General features: G+C 43.2%; 1 long non-coding RNA gene and 1 pseudogene across 3 annotated transcripts in view; one reads left to right on the forward strand and one right to left on the reverse strand.

Annotated features, from left to right (window-relative positions):
* The window catches only part of LOC145505110 (tumor necrosis factor receptor superfamily member 10B-like), a 36,361-nt pseudogene extending 33,378 nt beyond the window's left edge, over positions 1–2,983 (reverse strand). The window contains exon 1 of the transcript XR_014052849.1: positions 2,871–2,983. The product of XR_014052849.1 is annotated as a tumor necrosis factor receptor superfamily member 10B-like (transcript). The remainder of the gene's footprint in view (positions 1–2,870) is intronic.
* The window catches only part of LOC145505710 (uncharacterized), a 69,018-nt gene continuing 52,798 nt past the window's right edge, over positions 2,031–18,250 (forward strand). Inside the window, exons 1-2 of one of the 2 annotated variants that reach the window (XR_014053227.1) lie at positions 2,031–3,478; positions 7,859–7,985. This is a non-coding gene — a long non-coding RNA (uncharacterized LOC145505710). The remainder of the gene's footprint in view (positions 3,479–7,858; positions 7,986–18,250) is intronic. The other variant, XR_014053229.1, reaches the window with a different exon arrangement.

The following is an 18,250-nucleotide window of genomic DNA, read 5'->3' on the forward strand; positions in this document are numbered from 1 at the left end:
AAGTGTGGGTGGTGCCAGGCAAACAACGCATGCATGTTGGAACTGGGAGAAGAATCCTCCCAGTTGGTACAACTCCATCTTTTCTGGTGGCCATTACCAGTGTCTTTATGTTTGATATTTATTTCAAAGTCAAGTTTTAAAAAAGATATGTGTGGCGAAGGATTTCACTGGACTTGGAAAGGCTCTTCTTTCCCTTTTGTGAGCATGGCCATTCCATTATCCTATGAGCAATAATGATAGATGACTAAATATTCACATCACCAGTGAGAATTTCCCAAGAGCCAGACTCTACATTAAGTACTTTAGGACAACCCAGTGATGTAATGACTTGTTTCCCAGGTGGCTCAGCAGAAAAAACCCCGCCAGCCAATGTAGGAGATGCAGGAGACTTGGGTTCAATCCCTGGGTTGGGAAGATCCCCTGGAGGAGGAAATGACAAACCATTTCAGCATTCTTGCCTGAAAAATCCACAGATACAGGATCTTGGAGGCTACAATCCACAGGGCTGCAAAGAGGTGGACACGAATGAGCAACTGAACATGCACACAGTTGTGTAAATACTGTTGTTGTCTCTGTTTGATGAGTGATGAAGCTTCATTGTTGTTGTTGTTCAGTCATCAGATTTTGTCTGATTCTTTGCGACTCCATGGACTACACGCTCCATGGAATTCTCTAGGCGAGAATACTGGAATGGCTAGTGTTTCCCTTCTCCAGGGGATTTTTCTGACTCCCCACAGATTGTAAGGCTAAAGTTGAGCATTATTGTTTTCTATTTCATTGCAAATAGCCTTTGGGTATCTGAAAGGACAGGGAAGGTACTTTCAAGGGGTCTTCTGCATAACAAAGCCCTTTCGGCAAATGTGGTCATAATATCCAGGTAGGCGTTGCTGCTCTGAGTGTCACATCTCAGCCAGAAGGCAAATTCTGAGCTCTTCCTCTGGCAGAAACCAATTCACAAAATAAGCCAAGAAAGAGAGCTGGAAAAACAAACCACACCAACAACCGGAAAAGCATTCCTCATGAGGCAAAGCTAGAGAAAACTCAACAATCTTGTGGCCCAAAAACCCGCTTGGAAACGAATGTTCACTAAGGAAGAGACGAAACACGGCAAGTTCCAAGGAAGAGGCCATGCCCATGGACAGTGTAGTTTAGAGACGGCCTGACCGCTAGATGAAGACACACGCCAGTGTAAAGCCTTTGCAGACAGCAGTGATGGTCATCACCATAGTTAAGTGTTTAGTCTGGTGACAACCTGCCCTGGGCACCACACGAGGGAGCAGACCTGGTTCTCTTCCTCTGCCCTCACACCATTTCCTCATGAAGGCAGCTCAGGTGCTATTGTGCCCTGCCTGCCTGTCTGGCTCATCCATGAGCTGTGACCACCTCCAAGGAAGGACTCCGCCTTCTCTTCTCTGTGCACCATGAACCTGCAAAAAGTTGGCCTTCAGAACCTCAGGAGACTCACCCCACCCCCACTATAGGCAGAACCCTCCGCAGGCATTAAAACAGCTGCGGAGTCACTATGGCCCAAGCCCTGGTTACGGATCCCTGGAGCCTACTACAGCCTGTACAGCGTGAATAATCAGGTCCTTTATACACAGATTCCTGCCTGTCAGATCTGAGCTTGGGATTCATTGTAAGCTATGGCCCTCCCATGGCAGCCAGGTGGGCCGCGAGTAGACAAAGGGGCTAGGATCTGAGTTTCGAGGGAGGCATTGAAAGGACAGGCACGGAGGCAACCTGTTGCAAACTGAGCGAGGGTCCCTGCGTGTCTCAGAGGAGGCCTCTGGTGTGCAAGTGTGGAGGAGGGCCCCCACGGTGCAAAGGAAAGAGAGGTACTCAGGGGCAAAGGCTCTTGGCCTCTCCTGTAGCAGCTCCAGTTGGTAGCCCGTGAAAAGTGGACAGCCAATGTGGTCACATGAGCGTGACTCTTATTCCCTCACAAAGCAAGAGAAAGGGGGCAGGGTGTGGCAGTACCCCGAGGGTGTGGTGGGGTGGATGAAGGGAGGTGTCCTTCCTCTCTTTAGTGCAAACTGCTTTTGTCAGCCTCAGAGCTGACAGACGGCAGTTACCAAGTCAGGTCCCCACAGTACCCAGTGTGGGCTGGGCGCCTTAGCCCCTGTCACATGGACAAGCCACACCATATGGCTTCCCTGAGTTCTAACAGCAGGATCTGGGGGTTTTGTCTAGGTACACAGTTCCTTGCTGTAGCTCTGTTACCTCCTTTGAGCCCCGCTCTTGTCCTCTAGAAAAAGGACATTGATTGCTACCTTAGCAGGTTGCTACCTTAATCCTGTGAAGACTAATTAGGGGAACCCTACAATGAGTAGCTTGCCTTAAGACATATCAATGACTAGCTGGCCTTAAGAGATCCTGGGCTTCCCTGATAGATCAGCTGGTAAAGAACCCTCCTGCCATGCAGGAGACCCCGGTTTGATTTCTGGGTCGCGAATCCTGATCCGCTGCAGAAGGGACAGGCTACCCACTCCCGTCTTCTCGGGCTTCTCTTGTGGCTCAGCTGGTAAAGAATCTGCCTGCAATGCGGGAGACCTGGGTTCAATCCTTGGACTGGGAAGATCCCCTGGGGAAGGGAAAGGCTACCCACTCCAGCAGTCTGGCCTGGAGAATTCCATGGACTGTAGAGCCCATGGGGTCGCAAGAGTCGGACACGACTGAGGAACTTCACTTCATTTTCAAGAGATATGACCTGAATCCAGATTAAACTGGAGGCTCCCAGTGTCCTCTGGCATTTCTTCGCTGAAGCCAGCCAAAACCCACACACGTGCATTTCCAGGGTCTCCACTTAGCCAGCTGGACAGAAAACCCAGCGTGGTGCAAACAAGCTGACAGACAAGCAGGAGAGGACTCACCGGCAGACGGCTTCGCTCAGGTCTCAGGTGGATCTCCGGGACCACAGCAGGAACCGGCGCTCTCAGCCCGTGGGCTCAGCAGCGCCCTCATTCTCAGGCGGGCGGCTCTGCCCTGACGGGCGCGGGAAAGCCACCAACTGCCCCAGGCTGACCTCACGCCGCTTCCACCGCTGTAGCCTGACTTCACCCGGCCACACCCCTTTTGGCGGAACTTCCTCTTCCTCTCTTGATTCCAGCCTGAGGCCCGGCCCTGGGCCCCGATTGGTCACAGCCCCAGTCCTGAGCCAATCACGGTGGCCAGGGAGGATGGAGCACACCGATTGGCCAGCTCCAGGTCATGGGACCATATTCCAGGTCCCGTGACCATACTCCAGGTCACGTGTGAGCTGCTCGCCCTGTGTCAGCGGTGGAGAGAGTGCTGTACCCCAAGAGCAGGGCTGAGAGTCCAGTCACTGTGTCCGTGTGCTCAGGGTCCTGGGACGTGCCTGCGCGTCCTCTGTACACACCGCTTTGTCCTCTGCAGACGGAAGATTCACGATAAAACTCTTCGCTTCGCAAGCGCTGTTGCACGCACCCACATTCAAGGGAGCAAGGCCTCCGGTTTGAAGGTAAGTTTGGAGATCCTCTCTTAACCTCCGGGCTTGTTTCTTGTATCCTGTTAGAATAATTTATTCAGTCTGAAAACCCCCAGGAGGACCACCACATGCTGCTTTGCGTATTCAGGATTCTTAGCTGTTCTGAGTAGAGGGCATGGCCCAGGGGCCTCCCAAAGGCAATGAATTTTGTCCAAGGAAGCACCTGAGAGGCTGAATCTCTGAGTCACTTTGCTGTACGCCTTAGACAAACAAATTATGGTAAATCAGCAATACCTCAATTTAAAGAAAAGATATTTCCTCATCAAAAATTGTTCGAATTTTGTCAAGTTTTTCTTTCAATTGCTGGTTCTTCGTATGCAGTCTAATTGGCTTGGTGGTGTTTTGTGAGTTAGGGATCCAACTTACCTTCTCCTATGGATACAATATTGTCCCAATGGGACGATTCCTTTGTCCTTTCTCCTGGAAATGTCCTTTCTGCGTTTACATATTAAGAAGCTATTTTTCCAAATGCCAAGTATCGAGAAGTTCAGGTCTTTGGTAATTTGTACCCCAGAGGCTTGTTTCCACTTCTGTGTCTTCTCTTCGCATTTTACCATTGCCCATTTGTTGTATACACAAGTGCCCTCAGAGGGCTCTCTGCAGTGAACCGTGTATGTTTCTGTGAGGACAGAGGATGTGAGCACGGAGGAGAGGCTGAGTCCATAGTGACAATGTGACCATGCTCAGCAACCCCAATATTAAGTCTGGCTGAGACTTTCTCAGGCAAGGTCTGTGTTTCTTCCTCTTGGTGTCTGGATACGCAAAAAGATGTTGGTGGATTGGGACGTGGGTCTCTGGCTCCAGCAGTGTAGAGATATACCTATGGCCTGCTTTTCCATGATATTTTCCTCCTGCGGGCTCCGCTGAGCTGGTGTAGAGAGATTTCTGCTAAAGGCTTGAGAGGTAGTCAATCCTTCTGCTTTTCATGCCCTGCCTCGTCCATACTTCTGTCATTTTTTTTAATGTAGCTAATTTTCAATGGTGTTAGCCCTTGTGTCATTGTGACACTCAGGCACCTGTGGTTTAATAGACCTCCAAGTTCCGGGAGCTCTTTGCCTGGTGGAGACATGGAGCACTCAGGGAGCAGTACCACATCTACACCCAGGGCTGTGAAACTCCTGGACCAGAGAGAAGGTTCTTGCCAGGAAGGCTGCATCCCTGCTGTGGGGGGTTCGGAGTTATCACTTCCGATTGCACATCCCCCGGGCCCTCGGTGCAGGCCCCACTCTGAGATCTGGAAAGGAGGTGGCTTCTCTCCCTGACACAGAACTAGTCTTTTCTGTCCTCGTCCTTGTCGCGTCCCATCTGGCTCCCAGGCTCTACCCTTGAGCCTCACCCACAGGATCAGGAGAGCCCAGTTCTAGAGGAGTGTCATACAAGGAGAGTCTCCTGGAGACACTCCATCCCCGGGCCTAAATAAGCACTTCTTCGGAGTTTCACAGCCCTGGGTGTAGATCCTGGGTTTGTGTCCATTTTACAGTTGAATATGTTGAGCCTCAGATCATTGTGTGATTTGCCCTGGATCACTGTGCGGGTCAGCGGGTGAGGTGAGATTTGAACCCAGACTGTATGTCTTGGAGGCCGTGACGATACAGGTGTTTCCGCTCCTCGGTTAAATTTATTTCAAGTTTTTTTTTTTTTTTTTGATGCATTTGTATATGGGACTTTTCTGTTCTCTTATGCTTCCTATCCTGCTATATTGCTGAGTTTATTAGTTTTAATACTTCTTACTTGGTGGCGTTTTTAGGGTTTCATATAAATCCTGTCATAATCGAATAGTGACAGTGTAACTTCCTCTGTTCCAATGGGGATGCCATTTATTCCCTTTTCTGGCCTAGTTCCTCTGGGTAGGACACTTCCGCCACTATGTTGAACAAGATTGGTGAGAACGGGCATCCTTGTACTATTCCTGATCTTTTAGGAAAATCTTTCAGCTCTTTATCACTGAGTTGGATGTTAGCTGTGGGTTTGTCTTAACGTGCCCTTTAGGATGTTCCATGGATAACCACTGTATTGAGAGATGGTATCAGAATTGATGTTACACTTTGTTGAAAGCTTTTTCTGCCATTATTGAGAAGATCACATGATTTTAGTCTTCATTTTGCTCATATTGTGTATCACAGTAATTGATGTACAGATAATAAATCATGCTTGCAGGCCCAGAATAAATCCATTTGATCCTAGTGTATGATTCTTTTAACGTATGCTTCAGTTTGGCCTGGTAATACTTTTTTGAGGATTTTTACATCCAAGTACACCAGGGTCAGGGTTCTCTGGTGGTTCATATGGTAAAGAATCTGCCTGCAATGCGGGAGGCCTGGGTTTGACCCCTGGGTCAGGAAGATCCCCTCGAGAAAGGAATGGCTACCCCACTCCAATGTTCTTGCCTGGCAAATTCTGTGGACAGGGACCTGGTGGGCTATAGTCCATGGGTCACAAATAACTGGACATGACTGAGTGACTCACACTTACAAGAGTGCTTCTTGACATTTTTAATATCTACACTGAAGATTTTATCTCAGTCAAAAATTACAGTCAAAGGCAAACATGTCAAAAGTCCAAGAGTCCTTAGAATTAAATGACAATAAGACATAACAGATGAAAGCAAGAAGGACTCCACATATTTACTTTTCATAAGAATTTTAGCTCTTCCGAGGAATTCTCATTAAGCTGAATTAAAATGCAAGCTTTAGTTTAAAATCTTAACCTTTTTCGGTATTATGTTTCTATTTTGAGACTGAAAGTTCATTATTTATGTACGAGATATTAAGCAATGCTATGTAGCTATTAAAATCATATTTTCAAAAACTCGAATGACATTTATAAGCACTTATATTGGAAAAATAGCTAGGAATAGAAGATGATCCCGTATAGCTTTAAATGAAAGTACATATGTGTTGAATGATAGTTTTCAGATTGTATTTATTGATTTTTATTTGGAGAATAACTGCTTTACAGTGTTGGGTTGGTTTTCCTCATGCAATTCCACGAATAAACCATAAGTATATTATCCACTCTTTGGTGAGACTGCCTCCCAGTTCCTGGCATCCCACCCTCTAGGTCGTCCCAGAGCACCATGCTGGGCTCCCTATGTTATCCAGCCACTTCCCACTAGCTAGCTATTTTACATATGGTAGTGGCTATGTTTCAGTGCTACTCTCTCCATTTGTCCCACCCTCTCCTTCTCCAGCTGAGTTCACAAGTCCTTCCTCTACATCTGTGTATCTATTTCTGCCCTTCAAATATTCACCAGTACCATTTTACAAGATCGCATGCATATGCATTCATATACTATGTTTGTTGTTCTCTTTCTGACTGATGTCACTCTGTATCACAGTTTCTAGGTTCATCCACCTCAGTTCAACGGATTCGTATATGTTCCTTTCCATGGCTGAGTCGTATTCCTTTGCATGTATGTTCCACAACTTCTTTTTCCATTGTTCTCTTGAGAGACATTAGGTTGCTTCCATGCCCTGCCTATGTTAAATAGTGCTGCAATGGACATTGGGTACATATGTCTTTTTAGAGTTATGGTTTTCTCAGGGCGTATGGCCAGTAGGGGATTGTTGTGTCATATTGTAGTTTTATTCCTACTTTTTCAAGAAACCTACGTTCCTTCTCCATAGTGGCTGTATCCATTTACATGTCTACCAACATTGCAAGAGGGTTCCCTTTCTTCCATGTCCTGTCCAGCGATTATCATGTGTAGAATTGTTGATGATGGCCATTGTGACTGGTGTGAGGTGATACCTCATGTAGTTTTGATTAGCATTTCCTGAATAATGAGCGATGTGGAGCATCTTTTCATGTGTTTGGTGGCCTTCTTCCTGTCTTCTTTGGAGAAATTTGTTCAGGTCTTCTGCTCATTTTTCAATTGGTTGCTTTTTTTCCAGTATTAGTCTCGATCATCTACTTGTGTACTTTGTAGATAATCCTTTCCAAGGATTCCATAACGTACATAATTCCTCAGAACATACCTTAGTCTTTTTGGACGGAAGAACATCAAGTGCCTTCTTTGGTGTGTATGTATGTACATGGCATGTGTTTATTTTCATTGTGCAGATCTTGCACTTATTCCATTAGATTTATCCCTGAGGAGTTCATAGTTTTTGATGACATTATAATCAAGGGTATTCTTTAAAATGTCAATTTCTGGTCTCGTTTAGTATGCTGAAGTACGGAGCATTTTTATATGTTGACCTTGTATACTGCAACGTTGCTGAACTCACTTTCATGCTTGTACCTCTTTTGTTGATTCATTTTCCACGTTAATCATCAGGTCGTCAGCAAGTACAGTTGTATTGTTTTTTCAGTTCATATGATTTCGATTTCTTTTTTCTTGTCTTGTTACAGTGGCTAGGAGTTCCAGTACAGAGTTGAATAAAAGCCAAGAGAGCAGACATCCTTGCTTGGTTCCTGATCTTGAGGAGAAACACCATATGATGTCAGCTCTACATTTTTTGTAGATGCCGTTTATGAGGTTGGGGCAGTTTTCTTCCATTCCTAGATTGCTAAGATTTCCATATATAAATGATAAATATTGTCAGATGCCTTTTCTCTCTCTTTTGAGGTGAGACTGTGGTTTTTATTTTCAGTCCATTGATATGGTGAATTTCACTGATTTCTTCAAATGTTGGCCCAAACTTATGTTCTTGGGATAAACCCTACTTGTCATGCTACCTTGTACTTTGAATTGATTACTGATTTCCTGATGTGTCATTAAGGAATTTTGCATCTGTGTCTCTGAGGGATATTGATATTCTTGTAATATGTTTGTGTGATTTGGGTATCAAGAGAATTCTGGCCTCAGAATGAGTTAGGTGTTTCTTTCTTCACTATTTTGGAATAGGTTGTGTATAACCAGGATTTTCTTCATAACTGTTTGTTAGGATTCACTAGTAAGGCCATTTAGGATAGAGATTTTGTGCGTGTGGGTGTATGGGTAGGTAAGATTTCTAACTACGGATTTGAGTTTTAATAGATTGAGGTTATCTGTTTCTTACTGAGTGGCTTTCATAGGTTGTGTCTTTCAACAAAGTAGGGTATTTTATCTAAGTTGCCTGAAGTTGTTCACAGTTTACCCTTTCCTTTCAGTGTCTATAGGATCTGTACTGATGTTCCCTCTTTGATTCTTGATATTGGTAGTTTATGTCTTCTCTTTTTTCTTCGTCACTCGGCTTAGTCATTTTTATTGATATTTTGAAGAACCTGATTTTAGTTTTTTCATTTCATTTTGTTTCTCTGGTCTCTGTTTCATTGATTTTTACTCTTTCATTTTCTTCTTTCTGCTTGCTGTGGATTTCATTTGTTCTTTTATAAGTTGTTTAAGATAGAGTCTTAGAGGATCGATTCAAAATCTTTCTTCATTCGTGTAAGTATTTAATCCTATCAGTTTCCCTCCAGGTACTGATCTAGCCATGTCCCGTAGCTTTTTAGTATATTGTATATTCACTTTTATTCACTTCAACATATTTCCTGTTTCATTTGTGATTTCTTCTTTGACACATGAATTCTTTAGAAATATGCTACTTTGCTGATGTTTGGGAGACTCCTGGATATCAGGGGTTTTTTAATTTCTAATTTAAATCTGTTGAGATCAGAAAACATGCTTTGTATGATTTGAGTCACTTTAAGTATGCTGAGATTTGTCTGTCTTTTGAAGAATGTCCCGTATCCCCTTGAGAAGAGTTTTATCGTGCTTCTTGTTGGATAGAGTGTTCTATCAAATGTCAGTTAGATCAAGTTGGTTGATAGTGCTGTTTAAGAGGGTTCTCTGGTAGCTCAGATGGTACAGAATCTGCCTGGAATGCGGGAGACCTGGGTTTGATCCTTGGGTTGAGAAGATCCCCGGGAGGAGGGCTTGGCAACCCACTCCAGTACTCTTGCCTGGAGAATTGTTTAAAGGCTTCAACATCCTTACTGACCTTGGTTGGTTGTCTGTTTTGGCTTCCTTGTTCAATCAGTTATTGAGTCACGGCGAGGAAGACTGAGGTCCCTGACTGTAATCGTGGGTGTGTCTATTTCTTCTTTCAGTCTATTTCGTTGTTGTTTTCCTTATCTCTTCTTTTTAAAGCTATTTTTTAATACACTTAACTGACTTTGAAATTAGCAGATGTGTTGCTAAAGAAATTTGGAACACAAAGCGTTGAAACTAAAATTCAAGCTAGCCAGAGATATTTTTAGTGAGTAGAGTTAGGTCGATCCTTCAAACTTGTTCATGAGTCGTGCTCATTCTTTGTTGACATATTATTATGTATAAAAGCTATTTCAGAGAAGTAATGTGTAGTCATTACAATTTTATCATGGTTTGGTAGATAGGTTAAATTTATTGCCACAGATGAGTCATAGACTTTTAATGGTATAATTTCTTTGTATAAAATTTTGCCAGCAAATTTAAAAGGTAGCAAAGAAAAGATCAAATAATTTTGAAGTTATGATCAATACTGTTGTCTTTGGCTTAGCCTTTGAGATTATGTAATTGTTTAAAAATCCATTTTCAAGATGATGTAAATGGCCCTTGTGACTGCTTCCGTGGGTTTTTGTCCTCAATTGCTGCTGCTGCTGCTAAGTCGCTTCAGTCGTGTCCGACTCTGTGCGACCCCATAGAGGGCAGGCCACCAGGCCCCCACGTCCCTGGGATTCTCCAGGCAAGAACACTGGAGTGGGTTGCCATTTCCTTCTCCAATGCATGCAAGTGAAAAGTGAAAGTGAAATCACTCAGTTGTGTCCTACTCTTCACGACCCCATGGACTGTAGCCTACCAGGCTCCTCCGTCCATGGGACTTTCCAGGCAAGAGTACTGGAGTGGGTTGCCATTTCCTTGTCCAGAGGATCTTCCCAACCTAGGGACTGAACCCAGGTCTCCTGCATTGCAGGCAGATTCTTTACCATCTGAGCCACCAAAGGTGCTGAGTACTCTGCAGATTGTAGATGCCACTGATTAATTCACAGAAATTCCTTGCTTAGGACTTTGCAGATGAAGTTACTGCTTAAAGATTACTTTTGTCATTTAAAAAAAGCAAAGTTAATATCTGATTTGAATGTGATTACTGTTTTAATTAATTTCCATTTATATGCACTATCAATTAATTCAATTAAAACATTGGGCTTTTAAAAAATTGAATATCTTATACTGAAGTGAGTTTCTCTTTGTGCACGTGCTAACAAACTTCATGCATCTATCTGTGCGTCATGAATTGTTTTTTTTTTCCCCTCCCTTCCTTTCTGCCTTCCTCATCTTTCTTTTTTGTAAAGTGTAGTTGATTTACAATGTTACATTAGTTTCAAGTGTGTAACAGTGATTCAGAATTTTTTCTTTTTCTTTTTTCTTTTTTTTACTGGCTGTGCTGAGTCTTTGCTGCTGCACAGGCTTTTCCCTTGCTGCGGCAGGCGGGGACACTCTCCAGCGGTGGTTCCTCAGCTTCTCACTGCAGTGGCTTCTCTTGCTGTGGCTCCCGGGCTCTAGAGCACTGGCTCAATGGTTGTGGGGCATGGACTTGGTTGCTTCTTGGCATGTGGGATCTTCCTGGATCACGGATTGAACCCGTGTCTCCTGCATCAGCAGGTGATTCTTTGTCACTGAGCAACCAGGGAAGCCCTGATTCAGCAGTTTTACAGATTACACTCCATTTAAAGCTATTACAAAATAATGACTATATTTCCCTGTGCTGTACAATATATCTCTGTTGCTTAGCTATGTCATACATAGTCGCTTGTATGTCTTAATCCCATACCCCAATTTTGTCCCTCCCCAATTGTCCCTGAGATAAAGTTGTGAGATATATACATATACAGTGGACTATTACTCAGCCATAAAAGGAGAAAACTCGGCTATACACAACAATGCGATCGACCTAGAGAGTCTTCTGTTCAGTGAAATAAGCCAGGGAAAGACAAATACTCTCTGCTGTCACTGACATATGGGATTTTTAAAGTGAAATAAACAAACATACCAATCACAGTTATAGACAAATGTCCTAGCAGCTCCCTGCCTCTCTTCATCCCGCTTCCCTTCCCGACTCTTTCCTTTGCTTTCCTCCCCGCTTCCTTCTGTGCTCTTCCTTCCCTTTCTCTCTCTGCTTTTCCTTTTTCTCCTCCTCTCTCTCCTTTCCATGCTCACTCTCCTTTCTCCCTCCACCCCATGCCTTTCAGTGACCATGTTGAGCCAAGGGGGTGTTGTTGTTGTTTTTCAGTCACTAAGTTGTGCCCAACTCTTTGTGACCTCATGGACTGCAGCTGTCAGGATGCTCTGTCCTCCACTATCTTCTGGAATTTGCTCAGATTTATGTCCATTGAGTCAGTGATGCCATCTAACCATCCCATCCTCTGCTACCCCCTTCTCTTGTGGCCTTCAATCTTTCCCAGCATCAGGGTCTTTTCCAGTGAGTTGGCTCTTCCCATCAGGTGGCCAAGGGGTAAATTAAGCTTATTTCTTTCTTTAGCACATTCACTGGAGTAACACATAGAACAGGCTCAGCATCACTAAGTTGGTCTGTTTCCTGAGCTGACTATAGTATTAACAGATCCCTACCAGAAAATGTGCTGTGTCCAGGAATCACTCAACTTTTTAACTTTCTAATCGCAAAGTGAATTCTTCCTTTTATATCTTAGAGGTCGGAGAAAATTACATCTTTGGGCTACTTTCCTTTTTCCAATTCACCTGCTTTCACATTTTAAGTATTTGATTTTACAGTTTTAAGCAAATCATGGGGCCGTGTGTGTGTGTTCATAATCTGAAATACATCACAACTTATCTTTGTTTCATGAAATGCCAGTTAAACACTAGATACTGTCATTTGGTCAATTTGTGATATATACAAGCTGTGCTTGTATCTATTTGCATTCATCAGGACAAGTATTTAAACTAAATTGGTGTGCTAGTTCAATATGACTAAGTTCCATCAATTTTGTCAGTTGATTACCTCATTTAGTGGGTGTTTTCATTTTTCTAAATAACTAACCTCAAAATTTAAAACTAGCCTTGTCATTGGGAATCCAAAATTAATTTAATTTCTAACAAGAGCGTGAGAAAGGGTGCAATTAGGATACTTGATAAAGTAAGTTTTAAATCAAAAAGATCAAATTTAAAACATAGAATGATAATCTGACAAACTGGGTTTAATAATTACTGTGAATTTTGACCCAATACAGATGTAAATATCATGAAATATCTACACTTACACATGTCCACATCAATAAGGTTTATTGGCAGAAGTCTTTTGCAAGGTAATTTGATAATACATATTATAATAACTAGAGAAATGTGTATAAACTTCATGACTACCACAGGGAAGTAAACATTCCATCTTAAAAAACTGGGAAAATATCTGGGCATGAAGACGTCCATCATGGTGTTACCTATAATAGTAATACGTTAAAATCAACGTAAACATCCAGCAATAGGAAAATGACCAAATAAATAAGAGTATCATGCAATTGATAGAATTTTGTATAGCCATTAAAGAAGTAAAAATCATGGAGGCTCTGTAGGAACATAGAACATTCCATACTAAAATGTTATATGCTATCTGTGCTATCATTTAATTTATGTGAGAACCACAGAACTAGAACTATTTATCCAATGTGTGCTTAGGGAGAATATGTCAGACTCTGTGCTAAAAACAGCAGGCAGAAGCTGGCATGTAAAACCTTTGAGTATTTAATAAGTGTTTATGTGTAGTTTGTTTAATGCAGTGCTTGCTGTGTTAGTTTGCTGGGGCAACAATATCGAAGCCCTAGAGACACCTACTGCCTCACACTTCTGGAAGCCAGAAGTCCACAACCAAGGTTCAGGCAGAGCTGACCCCTCCTGAGGGTCAGGATGGCATCTCCCCCACGCCTCGCCCGTCAGTGCTGGTGGTTTGGCGATAATCACGGGCGCGCCTGGGCTGCGGGAAGCACCACCCCCATCTCTGCCTTCGCCTTTATATGGTGTTCTCCCCGTGTGCTGGTCCGTCTCCGGATTTTTGCTTTTTTAAGGATACCACTCACAATGGATTGGGCCCACCCAAGCTTAGTGGTGAAGAAGTGCCTGCCAATGCAGGAGACTTAGGTTCAATCCCTGGGTCAGGAAGATCCCCTGGAGAGGAAAATGGCAACCCACTCCAGTATTCTTGCCTGGGAAATCCCATGGACAGAAGAGCCTGGTGCGCTACAGTTCATGGAGTTGCAAAGAGTTGGACATGACTTAGCAACTAAACAACAACGTGTGTGTGTGCTTGCTAAGTCACTTCAGTCATGTCTGACTCTGTGCAACCCTATGGACTAAAGCCCGCCAGGCTCCTCTGTCCATGGGATTCTCCAGGCAAGCATACTGGAGTGGGTTGCCATGCCCTCTTTCAGGGTAGCTTCTCGACCCAAGGATCAAACCCATGACTCTTATGTCTCCTACATTGCAGGCAGGTTTTTATCACTTTAATAGTAGGACTCAGTGCCCCCTGGGGAACCCTAGCAACAACAATGACCTCTAATTAAATCCATCCCCTCGGTAAAGATGCGCTCTCTAAATAAGGTCAGCCTCTGAGGCGCTGGCGGTTAAGCACTCCAGTAAATGAATTTATTGTGGATGGGGGTGAATTCAACCCATTACATTTAGGATACTATAACATTTTAATAAATATTGGCTAATATTGTTATTATTCTTGCCAATAGTATTAAGAGCAGTAGTCAGAATATCATGAGATTGTGTGTTGTGAAACCAATCGCATTAACAAAATAGGATCAAAACCGTTGATTTTCTAGGGTGATAAGTTTCTAAGTAATAAGGAGTTTTTTGTTTCCTTCTTCTGTTTTTCTCACCCTTATTTTAAAATTTTTATCATGCCTATCCTTCTCTAGATTTCGCACTATTTAAAAAGGGGGGAAATCTAAAACATCTCTTAAATATTAATATAAGCAGTTGCCATTCAACCATAAATACAAATTCCCAGGCTTTCCTCTCTTTCCCATCTTCAAACAGTGTCTTTTTCATCTCCAATAGAAACACACCTGTGAAAAGTCCAGCTCCCTGATGGAGGAAGACAGAGGCTCTTTTCTTTCATTCTGTCTTTAACTATTACTTGAAACAGCAGCCTTCTCAGCTGCCTTCGTGTCCATTCCGAGGACTCTCTTTACTTTCTGGCCACACCGTGCGGCATGTAGGAGCTCAGCTCACCAACCAGGGGTCGAACCCTTGCCCCCTGCACTGGAGGCGCGGTGTCTTAACCACTGGACCTCCAGGAAAGTCCCAGTTCTTAGAATGTTACTTCACCATCTCTGCTTTTCCTGGCAGGAAAAACAAGGCATAATGTTTAAATTTCTCTCATCTCTGCTGATGACTGTGTAGTGATTACAACTTACGTGTTACTGCCTGTGGACTGTTTGCAGGAAAAAGGCCCTCAGGCCAGGTGACAAAATCTTTGCCTGTTTTAAAGTTATTCTTTTCTGTCATGATCTTTTTAAATATTTGTTTTCCTCCAGGTATCTGGTCTGTTGGATTTCTGTCTTCCTTGTGTGTCACCATCCTTGAGTTAGGACCCAGTGTTTTGTTTTCAGGAAACAAAATCTTGGATTGTGTAGCTTTCAGATTAAGAAGAAATGAATGATAAAGGTAACCATCATTTTGGAGTATTGATGGGCCACTTTTAAATATATATATATATATATAACTCATAGATTATTCAGCTAAAATTTTTATAACTTATTTTATTTGACCATGCTGGTCTCCGTTGCTATGCGGGCTTTTCTTGTTGCAGAGAGAGGGCGCTCCCCTCTGACTGCAGAGCTGGGCCCTGGGCTCGCAGCTCAGTGTTCGGGCCCCAGGGTCCAGAGCACAGGCTCAGTACCGTGGTGTACGGACTGTTGCTCCAGACGTATGGGATCTTCCTGGACCAGTGATCGAACCCGAGTCTCCCGCACTGGCAGGCAGATTCTTTACCACTGAGACATCTGGGAAGCCCCCAGGAAAGAAATTTTAAATTAAAAATGTATTGTTTTCACCTCATAAGATACAAACTGTCTTATTAAAATAGTAAGACTCAGTATTAACACGAGGGTGAGGCAGAAGCCACAGTCCCTGGGACCGTAGTCATGAGCCCTTCTGTCTGGCCCTGCTCCTGATATCTCAGGGTCCCTACAGTTTTAGAAAGACATTTCATGTGCAAGAAAACAGAGGATCCGTTAAATGAATTATTATTCATCCAGATGATGGGATGCCTGACGATCATTAAACACTGCGTTAAGGACAATATTTCATGGAAAATGTTCACGATATATCAAGTGAAAGAGTAAGCTAATATAATACAGATTCGATTTTCTGCAATAATGATTAAAAAGTGTGGAAGTGTATACATCAAACTTAAACCATCATTGTTTCTAGGCAATGGCACAATGGAAAAAGCTTTGTGATTTTAGCATTTTATCGTTTCTTTAGATGAACATGCACTGATTATGAAATTGGGTGGACTGAAGTTGGGGTCTGTTATAATGTTGAGGGCTGAGGTAAAGCCATTATATAAAGAATCTTGAATATATAACACACTGGAGTATTAACACCCATTCATTTGTTTAATCACTTAACCATTAATTCATTTAACAAATACTTTCTACCCTTTTACTCTATGATAATCACTGAGGAAGGGCTTCCCAGGTGGCTCAGTGGTAAAGAATTCTCCTGCCAATGCAGAATCCCCTGGGTCAGGAAGATCCCCTGGAGTAGGAAATGGTAACCGTCTCCAGTATTCTTGCCTGGAGAATGCCATGGACACGGAGCCTGGCGGACTACAGTCCATGGGGTCTCCTATGAGTCGGACAGGGCTTAGCGAATACACAACAACAAAAAGTCATGGTGGAGGCCACCACGGATATACAACAGTGAGCAAAACAAACTCTCCCTGCCCTTAAGGAGCTTAGTGGGGAAAAGGAGAAGTAATAAGAATCACCCAAGTACATGTATAATTATATCCATGATAAGTGCAGTGAAGGAAAGGAATAGTGCTATGAGGGTCCATGGCAGGAATGCAATATCCATATTAAATTTTTAAATTATTATCTAATCAAAATATATAGTGCCTCCTTGTGTGTGTGTGTGTGTGTGTGCGCGCGCTGTGTATTGTACGTTGTCACCAGCAGCATCATCTCAAGTGAATACTCCAAAACTAGGAAAAGGAAATTCTAGCGAAAACATCTAGAAATACCAAAAGAGTCTGAAAATTCTTCAAAAGTAATATTGAAAAAAAAATACTGAACCTTTGCATGATGAATCCTGGATAATTGCCTGAAGCTCTTAGTGGTGGACCCCTGAAGATTTAGTTTTCCACCATGCTCTTATCATGCATGCATTTTCCCTCAGAAGCTGAAAGATAAATCTGACAAGCTCTGGATAAACACTGGCTAAGACTCTACACTTGCTGGTATGGGAAGGCGACATGACTTAGTCCCTGTTATCATCAGGTCTCCTATTAGGCAGCCTCGGCAAGGAGTCTGGATAGATCAACGTGTCAGGCTGCGTGCTTGGTGATGATTCAGACTGGGGTTGAGTTGGAGTCGCCACTCAAACAACTGGGAGTGTACAGCCGTGCACAATTCCATTTAAACTGCAGGAAAAGTGAGAAGAGGGATAGGGTTTTGAACCCTGGCCCAGGTGGCATTGTGGTCAAGAATCCACCTGGCAATGCGAGCGACACAAGGGACCCGGGTTTGATCCCTGGGTCAGGAAGATCCCCTGGAGGAAGAAATGGCAGCCTGCTCTACTATTCTTGCCTGGAGAATCCCATGGACAGAGGAGCCTGGCTGGCTACAGTCCATGGGGCTGCAGAGAGTCAGACACGACTGAAGAGACGCACACATCACTTTGAAACATGTTTATTTAGTCTCGTAAGAAAATGAAGGGGGAGCAGAAGAAACCGCTCGGCTGGCACCAGGACTTGCAGCTGGAGCGGCTCACGGTCCGCTCGCCTGGGCTCCGGGATTTCGCTCAGCTCAGACACGCGTTCCTGATTCCCCAGTCTCCTTACAAAGAGAGTCAGGCACTATTTCACTTTCCAACATCAATACAACAGGTCTAGTTTTCTTAAGTCAATGAGGGCATGATAGATCTGATGACCTTTTGTTGGAATGTCATTTATTAGTATGAGTAAATTATTCTCCACGGCTGAATTGATACCTATAGTAGATATATCTTCCTCCAGAGGCAGCAGAAAAGTCTACCGCTTTACCCTCTCGTGCACTGCAGAGATCTATTGTAGGCAGATTACAGATTTTCAGCTTTGGACTTGCAAAGGTGACCCCAGTGATGATGACTATTTTTTCTAATCTGTTTAGGAAATGCTATCATTCTCCTTCAATCTGATTATCTATATCTATAGGAGTATACCTTCAAAGGCTATGTATTTATTTAATCTAACAGGGAAAATGGAAAAAGTGACAAGAACGCTAGTCAAATTTCTTGGGCTCTTTTTTCAGGGAAGTAAGAAAAGTAATGAATTGACATTTCAGAGCATTGTTTATTTGCTTTTATAAGAGTTGTACATACCTGATTTTCTTTAATCTTAACCGTAACATTTGAAGTATAATCTTTGCATTTAGCTTATACTGTGAAGGTCTCCTATGTATTAAATACTGTTTACATATTTTGGAAACAGCAAGTCTTGCTCTCATCAAATTTATCTTTACATGAGGAAAATGAGATCCAGGCTTTCGAGGTGTCCATATCTTGTGCCTGGAACTTAATAAGTGGTCCGTAAATATTGACTGTGTAAAACAGAATAG

This window comes from Giraffa tippelskirchi, chromosome 1, assembly GCF_054371585.1.
Source record: "Giraffa tippelskirchi isolate mGirTip1 chromosome 1, T2T-mGirTip1v1.2.pri, whole genome shotgun sequence".
NCBI classification, from domain to species: Eukaryota; Metazoa; Chordata; class Mammalia; order Artiodactyla; family Giraffidae; genus Giraffa; species Giraffa tippelskirchi.